Source organism: Saccopteryx bilineata, chromosome 3 (genome assembly GCF_036850765.1).
Source record: "Saccopteryx bilineata isolate mSacBil1 chromosome 3, mSacBil1_pri_phased_curated, whole genome shotgun sequence".
Taxonomy (NCBI): Eukaryota; Metazoa; Chordata; class Mammalia; order Chiroptera; family Emballonuridae; genus Saccopteryx; species Saccopteryx bilineata.
In genome coordinates this window covers 198467616-198479813 of record NC_089492.1, presented here as the reverse complement: position 1 = coordinate 198479813, position 12198 = coordinate 198467616, and positions in this window count along the sequence as shown.

The window sequence follows — 12198 nt, the reverse complement described above, 5'->3', positions numbered from 1 at the left end:
ACAGTTATATGGACAACTGATATTTGACAAAGGAGGTAAGGAAATACAATGGAGTAAAGACAGCCTCTTTAACAAATGGTGTTGGGAAAATTGGACAGCTACCTGCAAAAAAATGAAACTAGATCACCAGCTTACACCACTCACAAAAATAAACTCAAAATGGATAAAAGACTTAAATGTAGGTCGTGAAACCACAAGCATCTTAGAAGAAAACATAGGCAGTAAGCTCTCCGACATCTCTCGGAGCAATATATTTGCTGATTTATCTCCACGGGGAAGTGAAATAAAAGACAGGATAAACAAATGGGACTATATCAAACTAAAAAGCTTTTGCACAGCTAAAGACAACAAGAACAGAATAAAAAGACAAACTACACAATGGGAGAACATATTTGACAATACATCTGATAAGAGGTTAATAACCAAAATTTATAAAGAACGTGTAAAAAAAAACTCAACACCAGGAAGACAAACAACCCAATCCAAAAATGGGCAAAAGAGATGAATAGACACTTCTCCAAAGAGGACATACAGATGGCCAATAGGCATATGAAAAAATGCTCAACATCACTAATCATTAGAGAAATGCAAATTAAAACCACAATGAGATATCACCTTACACCAGTCAGAATGGCGCTTATCAACAAAACAACACAGAATAAGTGCTGGCGAGGATGTGGAGAAAAGGGAACCCTCCTGCATTGCTGGTGGGAATGCAGACTGGTGCAGCCACTGTGGAAAACAGTATGGAGATTCCTCAAAAAACTGAAAATCGAACTGCCTTTTGACCCAGCTATCCCACTTTTAGGAATATACCCCAAGGACATCATAGAACGGCTCGAAAAGGAGAAATGTACCCGCATGTTTGTGGCAGCATTGTTCACAATAGCGAAGATCTGGAAACAGCCCAAGTGTCCGTCAGAGGACGAGTGGATTAAAAAACTTTGGTACATATATACTATGGAATACTACTCAGCCATAAGAAATGATGACATCGGATCATTTACAATAACATGGATGGACCTTGATAACATTATACGGAGTGAAATAAGTAAATCAGAAAAAAAACTGAGATGAATCCATACATAGAAGGGACATAAAAATGAGACTCAGAGACATGAACAAGAATGTGATGGCAACAGGGGTGGGGGGTTGGGGGAGGGGGGATGGAGTGAAGAAGGAGAGAGGGGTTAGGGGAGGGGAGGGGCACAAAGAAAACCAGATAGAATGTGACAGAAGACAATTTAACTTTGCGGGAGGGGTATACAGCACAATCAAATGTCAAAATAATCTAGAGATATTTTCTCCCAACATATGTACCCTGATTTATCAATGTCACTGCATTAAATTTAATAAAAAAAAAAAAAGACAGGTAATAGCAAGTGTTGGAGAGGCTATGGAGAAAAAGGAACCCTCATTCATTGTTGGTGGGACTGTAAAGTAGTACAACCATTATGGAAGAAAGTATGGTGGTTCCTCAAAAAACTGAAAATAGAACTACCTTATGACCCAGCAATCCCTCTACTGAGTATATACCCCAAAAACTCAAAAACATTGGTACGTAAAGACACATGCAGACCCATGTTCATTGCAGCATTGTTCACAGTGGCCAGGACATGGAAACAACCAAAAAGCCCGTCAATAGATGACTAGATAAAGAAGGTGTGGCACATATACACTATGGAATACTACTCAGCCATAAGAAATGATGACATCGGATCATTTACAACAAAATGGTGGGATATTGATAATATTATACGGAGTGAAATAAGTAAATCAGAAAAAACCAGGAACTGCATTATTCCATATGTAGGTGGGACATAAAAGTGAGACTAAGAGACATTGATAAGAGTGTGGTGGTTACGGGGGGGATGGGGGAGAGGGAGAGAAAGGGGGAGGGGGAGGGGCACAAAGAAAACTAGATAGAAGGTGACAGAGGACAATCTGACTTTGGGTGATGGGTATGCAACATAATTGAACGACAAGATAACCTGGACATGTTATCTTTGAATATATGTATCCTGACTTACTGATGTCACCCCATTAAAAAAAAAATAGATCCTGGCCTGTTGGCTCAGTGGTAGAGTGTCAGCCTGGCGTGCAGAAGTCCCGGGTCCAATTCCTGGCCAGGGCACACAGGAGAGGTGCCCATCTGCTTCTCCACCCTTCCCCCTCTCCTTCCTCTGTGTCTCTCTCTTCCCCTCCCGCAGCTAAGGCTCTATGGGAGCAAAGATGGCCCGGGCGCTGGGGATGGCTCTGTGGCCTCTGCCTCAGGCGCTAGAGTGGCTCTGGTCACGACATAGCAATGCCCAGCATGGGCAGAGCATCACCCCCTGGTGGGCAGAGCATCGCCCCTGGTGGGCGTGCCAGGTGGATCCCGATAGGGCGCATGCGGGAGTCTGACTATCTCTCCCCGTTTCCAGCTTCAGGAAAATAAATAAATAAATAAAATTTAAAAAAAATAAAATAAAAAAAAATTAAGTGAAGCCATTTATTAACAGGAACCCAAATTTGCAAACTTCAGCACATAAAAAGAAAAATGGCATTATTTGTGTTGCTTTTACCAGTATTGGCGAATTCTTATGGATTCATCTGCACCCTATCGCCCAGGCTCATGTCCAAAAATAATAATACGTGATATTTGTTGAGGGCTTGCTATAAGCTATGCACAATGTTGAGTTCTTACTTAAATCATCTCTTTAATTGTCTCATAACCATAGTTCTCAGTACTGCTATTATCTCCATTTTACATATAAAGAAATTGCATGTAGCAAGATTAATCAAGTTGTCCAAGGACTTGCTACACCAGGAACCAATTTTGCACCAATTTTGCTGTATGGATCCCAAGATCATGTGTTAAAGCAGGAAAGCGCTGCCTGGACCAGCATTTTAGGGAAGGTACGGAGCTCATCCCTCTGCTGTGAAACCACATGATGGCTATGCTGCAGGCCAGTCTCTGTGTTGTTCCCTGCAGTATCCCCAGCAGCTGCCACAGGGCACTTGAATGATTTCATGAATTAACTGATCTCACCAGGACCTAGGGCTATTTACCTGAAGGCAAATATGTGGATAAGCTCCAGAGAAACTCTCAATTCCTCAAACATTCCGAGTAACTAGGACATGACCCCCAGAAAGTACATCTGGAGGTTTGTTTTTCAACCCCTAGCTCCTGATACTAACTAGCAGCACATTCTTAACTCTGGTGAGACTTGTATCATTAACTGTATATTTGTAAAATATCCTCTTAACTACTTGTCACCAGTGAGTGAGTTATTACTAATGAAGCCAAGATGCTCCTTAAAGGAAATGCTAAAGATTTCAGCAAAAGCTGTCAACCTTGCATGATTGAAAACGTAATATAAGTGGCAGCATAGACTCATCTCTGCACTACAGAAAATCCAAGTGGGAACCTCAGGTGAAATATGAAGACTACAGTCAACACTCCCAGACACCTTGTGAGTGACAAAGCACATTCAACTGTGCTCTGACTAGAAAAGAATATACATGCTGTCATACACTTTCCTTCTCCTCTAGCCACTTCTTTATTTTATTAATTTTAATGGGGGGACATTGATAAATCAGGGTACACATGTTCAGAGAAAACATCTCCAGATTATTTTTACATTTGATTATGTTGCATAACCCACACCCAAAGTCCAATTGTCTTCTGTCACCTTCTATCTGGTTTTTTTGTGACATTCACCTCCCCCCACCCCTCCCTCTCTTTCCTCTCGCCCCCCACCCCGGTTACCATCACACTCTTGTCCATGTCACTGAGTGTCCTTTTCATGTCCCATTTATGTATGGAATCATATAGTTCTCAGTTTTTTCTGATTTACTTCTTTCATTCCATATAATGTTACCCAGGTCCATTCATGTTATTGTAAATGATCCGATGTCATCATTTCTTATGGCTGAGTAGTATTCCATAGTATATATGTACCAAAGCTTTTTAATCCACTCATCCACTGACGGACACTAGGGCTGCTTCCAGATCTTCGCTATTGAGAACAATGCTGCCATAAACATGGGACATGGGGGTGCATTTCTCCATTTGAAACAGTGCTATGGTGTACTTAGGGTATATTCCTAAAAGTAAAATAGCTGGGTCAAAAGGTAGTTCGATTTTTAATTTTTTGAGGAATCTCCATATAATTTTCCACAGTAGCTGCACCATTCTGCATTCCCACCAGCAGTGCAGGAGGGTTCCCTTTTCTCCACATCCTCACCAGCACTTATTCTGTGTTGTTTTGTTGATGAGCACCATTCTGGCTGGTGTGAGGTGATATCTCATTGTGGTTTTAATTTGCATTTCTCTAATCATTAGTGATGTTGAGCATTTTTTCATCTGCCTGTTGGCCATCTGGATGTCCTCTTTGGAGAAGTGTCTATTCATATCTTTTGCTCATTTTTTGATTGGATTGTTTGTCTTCCGGGTGTTGAGTTTTGCAAGTTCTTTATAAATTTTGGTTATTAACTCTTTATCAGACATATTGTCAAATATGTTCTCCCATTGTGCAGTTTGACTTTTTAGTCTGTTCTTCTTGTCTTTAGCTGTGCAAAAGCTTTTGTTTGATATAGTCCCATTTCTTTATCCTGTCTTTTATTTCATTTGCCCGTGGAAATAAATTGGCAAATATATTGCTGCTAGAGATTTCAGAGAGATTACTGACTATATTTACTTCTAAGATGCTTATGGTTTCATGGCTTACATTTAAGTCTTTTATCCATTTTGAGTTTATTTTTGTGAATGGTGTAAGTTGGTGGTCTAGTTTCATTTTTTTGTAGGTAGATGTCCAATTTTCCCAACACCATTTATTATTAAAGAGGCTGTCTTTACTCCACTGTATGCTCTTTCCTCCTTTGTCAAATATCAGTTGTCCATAAAAATGTGGGTTTACACATGTAGCCCCATGTTCATTGCAGCACTGTTCACAGTGGCCAAGACATGGAAACAACCAAAAAGCCCTTCAATAGAAGACTGGATAAAGAAGATGTGGCACATATACACTATGGAATACTACTCAGCCATAAGAAATGATGACATCAGATCATTTACAGCAAAATGGTGGGATCTTGATAACATTATAAGGAGTGAAATAAGCAAATCAGAAAAAAACAAGAACTACATGATTCCATACATTGGTGGAACATAAAAATGAGACTAAGAGACATGGACAAGAGTGTGGTGGTTACCAGGGGTGGGGGGAGGGAGGACATTGGAGGAAAGGAGGGAGAGAGTTAGGGGGAGGGGGAGGGGCACAGAGAACTAGATAGAGGGTGGCGGAGGACAATCTGACTTTGGGCGAGGGGTACGCAACATAATTTAATGACAAAATAACCTAGACATGTTTTCTTTGAATATATGTACCCTGATTTATTAATGTCATCCCATTACCATTAATAAAAATTTATTTTAAAAAAATGTGGGTTTATTTCTGGGTTCTCTATTCTATTCCATTGATCTATATGTCTATTCTTATGCCAGCACCAGGCTGTTTTGAGTACAATGGCCTTGTAGTATAACATGATATTGGAAAGTGTGAAACCTCCCACTTTATTCTTCCTTTTCAAGATTTCTGAGGCTATTCGTGTTTTTTCTTTTGGTACCATATAAACTTTTGGAATATGTGTTCTATATCTTTGAAGTATGTCATTGGTATTTTAATTGGTATTGCATTGAATTTATAAATTGCTTTGGGTAATATAGACATTTTAATGATGATTATTCTTCCTAACCATGAGCACAGTATATGCTTCCACTTGTTTGTATCTTCCTTGATTTCTTTTATCAATGTTTTATAATTTTCCAAATACAAGTCTTTAATCTCCTTGGTTAAATTTACTCCTAGGTACTTTATTTTTTTGGTTTCAATGGTGAAGGGGATTGTTTCCTTAATTTCTCTTTCTGAGAGTTCACTGTTGGGGTATAAAATTGTCTGATTTCTGAGTATTAATTTTATATCCTGCCACCAAGCTGAATTCATTTATCAGGTCCAGTAGTTTTTTGACTGAGACTTTAGGGTTTTCTATATACAATATCATATCATCTGCAAATAATGATAATTTTATTTCTTCTTTTCCAATTTGTATGCCTTTTATTTCTTCTTCTTGTCTGATTCTTGTGGGTAGGACTTCCAGAACTATGTTGAATAAGAGTGGTGAAAGGGGACACCCCTGTCTTGTTCCTGACCTTAAGGGGATTGCTTTTCATTTTTTCCCATTGAGTATGATGTTGGCTGTGGGTTTGTCATAGATGGCCTTTATCATGTTGAGCTATGCTCCCTGTATTCCCACTTTGTTGAGAGTTTTGATCATAAATAGGTGCTGGATTTTATCAAATGTTTTTTGTGCATCTGTTCAAAATATTATGTGGTTTTTCTCCTTCCTTTTGTTTATGTGGTGAATCACATTGATTGATTTGTGAATATTGTACCAGCCTTGCCTCCTAAGAATAAATCCCACTTGATCATGGTGTATGATTTTTTTCCTATATTGCTGGATCTGGTTTGCTAATATTTTGTTCAGCATTTTAGCATCTATATTCATCAGGGATATTGGCCTATAATTTTCTTTCCTTGTGTTGTCTTTGCCTGGTTTTGGAATCAGAATTATGTTCACCTCATAAAGGAGCTTGGAAGTCTTCCTTCCTCTTGAATTTTTTGAAATAGCTTGAGAAGGATAGGAGTTAGTTCTTCTTTGAATTTTTGGTAGAATTCATTTGTGAAGCCATCAGGCTCAGGGCTTTTCTTTGTTGGGAGTTTTTTTATAACTGTTTTGATCTTACTTGTTATAATCAGTCTGTTTAGGTTTTCTGATTTTTCCAGATTGATTTTTGGAAGATTATATGTTTCAAGGAATTTGTCCATTTCATCTAGGTTGTCTAGTTTTTTGGTATACAGTTCTTCATAGTATTTTCTTATAATATTTTGTATCTCTGTTGTGTCAGTTGTTATTTCTCTACTCTCATTCCTAATTTTATTTGAGTCCTTTCTCTTCTTTTCCTGGTGAGTCTAGTTAAAGGTTCATTGATCTTGTTTACCTTTTCAAAGAACCAGCTCCTGGTTTCATTGTTCTTCTGTATTGTTTCTTTAGCCTCTATGTCATTTATTTCTGCTCTGATCTTTATTATTTCCTTTCTACTACATCTGGGCTTTACTTGCTGTTCTTTTTCTAGTTCTCTTAGGTGCAGGGTTAAGTTGTTTATTTGAGCTTTTTCTAGCTTCTTAAGGTATGCCTGTAGTGCTATGAACTTCCCTCTTGGTAATGCTTTTACTGTGTCCCATAAATTTTGAGTTTTTGTATGCTCTTTATCATTTGTTTCTAGAAATTTGTTTATTTACTCTTTTAGCTAATTGTTAATTCATTTCTTATTTAATAACCTGCTGTTTAGTTTCCACGTGTTTGAGTATTTTTGAGTTTTTCTGTTGTGGTTGATTTCTAGTTTCATGCCATTGTGATCAGAGAAAATACTAGATATGATTTCAATCTTCATAAATTTGTTGAGACCACTTTTGTGCCTTAACATGTGGTCTATCCTAGAGAATGTACCATGAACACTTGAAAAGAATGTATATTCTGCTTCCTTAGGGTGAAAGGTTCTGAAGATATTTATTAAATCGAGTTGATCTAGTATGTCCTTTAAGTCTGCTGTTTCTTTGTTAATTTTCTTTCTTGAGGATCTATCGAGTGATGTTAGTGGGATATTAAAATCCCCTACTATCATAGTATTGTGTTGATCTTTCCCTTTATATGCATTAAAGTTTGCTTAATATTTAGGTGCTCCTATACTAGGTGCGTAGATATTTATAATGGTTATATCTTCCTGTTGGATTGCTCCCTTTATTATTATGTATTGATCTTCTTTATCTCTTACTATAGCCTTTGTTTTAAAGTCCATTTTGTGTGATATAAGTATTGCTATCTCAGCTTTTTTTTTTTCATTTCCATTTGCATGAAATATTTTTTTTCATCCTTTTACCTTCAGTCTATGTGCATCTTTTGTTTTAAGGTGTGTCTCTTGTAGACAGCATATGTATGGATCCTGTTTTCTTATCCACACAGCTACCCTATGTCCTTTGATGGGATTATTTAATCCATTTACATTTAAGGTTATTATTGATATGTAGTTATTTTTTTCCATTTTATTTTTTAAAGCTGTATTCCTCTTTTGCTATATTCTTTTCCCACTTTGATCTGTTTACAACAGGCCCCTTAACATTTCCTGCAGCATTGGTTTGGTTGTAATAAATTTCTGAAGTTTTTTTGTCTGGAAAGCTTTTTATTTCTCTTTCAATTTTAAATGATAACCCTGCCGGATAAAGTAGTCTTAGTTATAGGTTCTTGTTCTGCATTACTTTGAATATTTCTTGCCATTCTCTTCTGGCCTCAAGTGTTTCTGTTGAGAAGTTGGATGTCATCTTGATGGGGGCTCCTTTGTAGATGATAGCCTTTTTTTCTCTGGAAGCTTTTAATGTTTTCTCTTTATCACTTAGCTTTGGTATTTTTATTATGATATGTCTTGTTCACTTGGTGTAGATTTCTTTGGGTTTCTCTTTAATGGAGTTCTCTGTGCTTCTTGAACTTGTGAGAATATTTTCTGCATTAATTTAGGAAATTTTTCAGCTATGGTATGGTTGAACAAAGTTTCTATCCCTTGTTCTTTCTCTTCTTCTTCAGGAACCCCTATGATGCAGATGTTATTTCTCTTCGTGTTGTCACAGAGCTCTCTAAGAGTTTCCTCAGACTTTTTGAGTCTCTTCTTTTTTCTGCTCTGCTTCCTTGCTTTCATTCAACTTGTCCTCTAACTTGCTGATTTGATCCTCAGCTTTATCCATCCTGTTTTTAATTCCTTCCATTGTGGTCATTTCTGATATTGTATTTGTCATCTCCAACTGATTCTTTTTTAATATTTCAATGTCCTTTTTTATACTTGCTTTTTCTTTATTTAGGTGTTTGTAATGACCATCCATTGTTGTTCTAAGATCCCTAAGCATCCTAACATCATTATTTTAAATGCTGCATCCAGAAGTTTGGTTATTTTCATATCACTCAGTTCATTTCCTGGAGGTTTCTCTTGTGGTTTCATTTGGATTGCACTTCTCTCTCTTCTCTTTATGTCTGTGTGTTTGAGTGTATTATTTGTAGAGCTGGTTGAATCTAGCTTGGTGAAGCCTGCCTCCAGTTTTCAGTTGTGTTATTTCTAGGTTCTTGGGTTTGCATCAGCTGTTATTTGTCTAACCACTTCTTTTCCTGCCATCCCTCTCTCAGTCAGCCTCAATGTCTTTAATGACTTTCAAAATAGAATTCTTGAAGTAGGAAGGTAAGCAGGACAGACCCATTATTGCCACCATATGGAACCATCCATTTGTTAAAATCACAAGTTTATTATCAGTTTTTTAAATTATTATTAATAATGGATTGTTCTGCATGATTATCCCCTTTTGCTACAGTTCTTTTTTTCCTGATGAAGCCCTACTGGAATCCTGTGACTTTTCTAAACAAATTTGCTTATTATTATTTATACATTTCTGCTATGACTTTTCCAAGAATGTAGGCTTAGTCACTATGTCCAAAGGCTTATGAAATAACAATGGTAACCTCTTATCTGTGTGTTTTCTCATTTTTTTCTATACATGTGTTTATATATATGTGTGTACATACATGTGTGTATATGTATGCATATACAGTCATTATTTACCATATTGTGGTTCACTTCACGGTCTCACGATATTGCAAATTTTTAAATTGTATATATCTAATTTTGTATCATAGATTTTTTTTGCTATATTGTGAGATTTTGACGTATATAGGTACTTTCATATATTTATTATTTTAATTATTTTTGTGGTAAAATAAGCATTTTCTAGCCTAAAAAAATGAAAACAATATAATAAATATTTATTAAAAAATATTAGTATTGTGAGTACACATATAGAATTTTATATGTTGTTAAAATTACATAGGTATAAGAGTGTAGAAAGTGTTTAAGACCATAGGAAGTGTTTATAAGAGTGTGGGGAGGGTTTATAGAGCTTTAAAATATATATAAATAATAAAATAAATATAAAGTTGCTACTTCGCACATTGCTGTCTATCACGGGGGGTTCTGGGACCTAACCCCTCCATAGACAAGGGACAACTGTATCACAAATTCAGAAGAGCTAGTACATTGTTTATCTCCTACCTATACTTTTGTTACTTTTCACCTATACACCAGTACTTCTAAAACTCTGGCTTGCATCAGAACCCCCTGGATGGCATGTGAAAATACATATGTCTGCGCCTCACTCCAGAAATTACAATTAATTAGGTCTTGGGTGGTGCCTAAAAAACTTAAATTTCAAACAAGTTCAAAGTGATGCCCATGATGCTGGTCCAAAGCTCAAATTTTGAAAACCACTTCCTGAGAAGAATGACTAAAAATTTTGAACAAAGAAATTAAAAACAAAAAAACTAAACTAAAACCAAGTCAAAACCATATTCAACTGCAGAGAAATCACTTCATAACAAATAAAAGTAACAAAATACTGAAAACAATATGATAGTAGGACTTTGTGGTAAACTTTCTAACTCACCACCATAATAATCACTGCTGGAGGTTTCTGCAGAAGTCTGTATTCAACTGTGTGTGGCTACCAGCCTTTGCTGAATTTGAATCTTAGCAAGGGTACAGTCTCATCTTTTTATAAATAAGATGAACCTCAGGTCAAATTTTGCTTTTTTCCTTCAGAGTCTCCTACTCTCTTCATTGGGGTCCTGGCTGCTACTCAGAGTCAGCTTCCATGTCCCCCTCCTGCATCTCTACCCAAAGTCTGAGCATCAGAAGTGGTTCTTGCTTTTCTCACCAAAACTGCTCTCAGAATAAAATATGATCATTTCATTCAAACCAAAGTGTAAAGTGGCTGGATGTTTTTTCAATGTGTGATTTTTCCTAGAAAAGAACTGATTTAAAATGTATTGTTTTCTCACCTAATCATAAATGTATGAAATGTCCCAAGTAAACTAAGAAATAACAGAAAACTGTAAAGAATAAAACAAAAATAACCCAAACCTCAAAGTCTGGTAAAAAAAAATATGCTAAAATTCTGACTCTCTCCTTCCAGAACCCCCCTTCTCTATGTCCCTCACATGTGTATTTGAACACAGATATGTACCTGTACACACACCAACATTATCAAACTGGTAGGATGGGTGACGTATCTGGGAGAACAGTGTCCAGAAAAATCCCACTCATAAAACCAACCCTATTTTCTGAATCTCAAAATTAGGACATATTTCAACATATGCAAATGTACTTACAGAAATAACAGGAAAAGTGTTTTAAATTGACACTGATCTTGTAAGCTGCAACATATAGTTGTCTTGCCCATGGATCCCCAAAATCCTGAGAGCAGCCCTGATGATAAGGAATGTGTAATTGAGATACCTGTCAACACTTTATGAAATGTGATTACTGTCCAGAGAGAAAACATCACATGAAACTACTAATGAGAGTGGGCACTGGGCTGGGACCTCTGTGGGGGCAAATGTCATAGACTCTGCCCCCAGGTTTTTAACCTGACCATGACTCCAATGACCTGCCAAATTCTTCAGATAGAAAGTCAGCAGCTATGATATGCCCATGGTCCTCCAGGTTCAACATGGACCTGAGTCAACATCCTAGTATATTCCCATATGTATCGCAGACCTCACATAGCTGACACTGAATTTCTCAGAAAAGTGCTGAGTTGGAATGTGATCTTAACTCACATCCTGTCAGTAGCCATACTGTAGCCACCTCACCCCAAAACCCACCCTCCTCCTCACCTTTCACAATGTCACAAGTGTTTACGATGAGAATTGAGATTCAGGCAACATAATTAACAGCATAACTGTCCTGAATGTAGCCCCATTTAAATAGTATGTTTGCTGTAACCAAAAGAAAATCAATGTGGCATATGGTGGTTCTATTCTTAATTTTTTGAGGTACCACCATACTTTCTTCTGTAGCGGCTGTACCAGTTTACATTCTTACCAGCAGTGAATGAGTGTTCCTTTTCTCCACAGCCTCTCCAATACTAGTTATTACCTGTCTTGTTGATAATAGCCAATTTAACAGGTGTGAGGTGATATCTCATTGTAGTTTAGATTTGCATTTTTCTCATTGCTAGTGAAGATGAGCATATTTTCACACATCTATTGGCCATTTGTATGTCC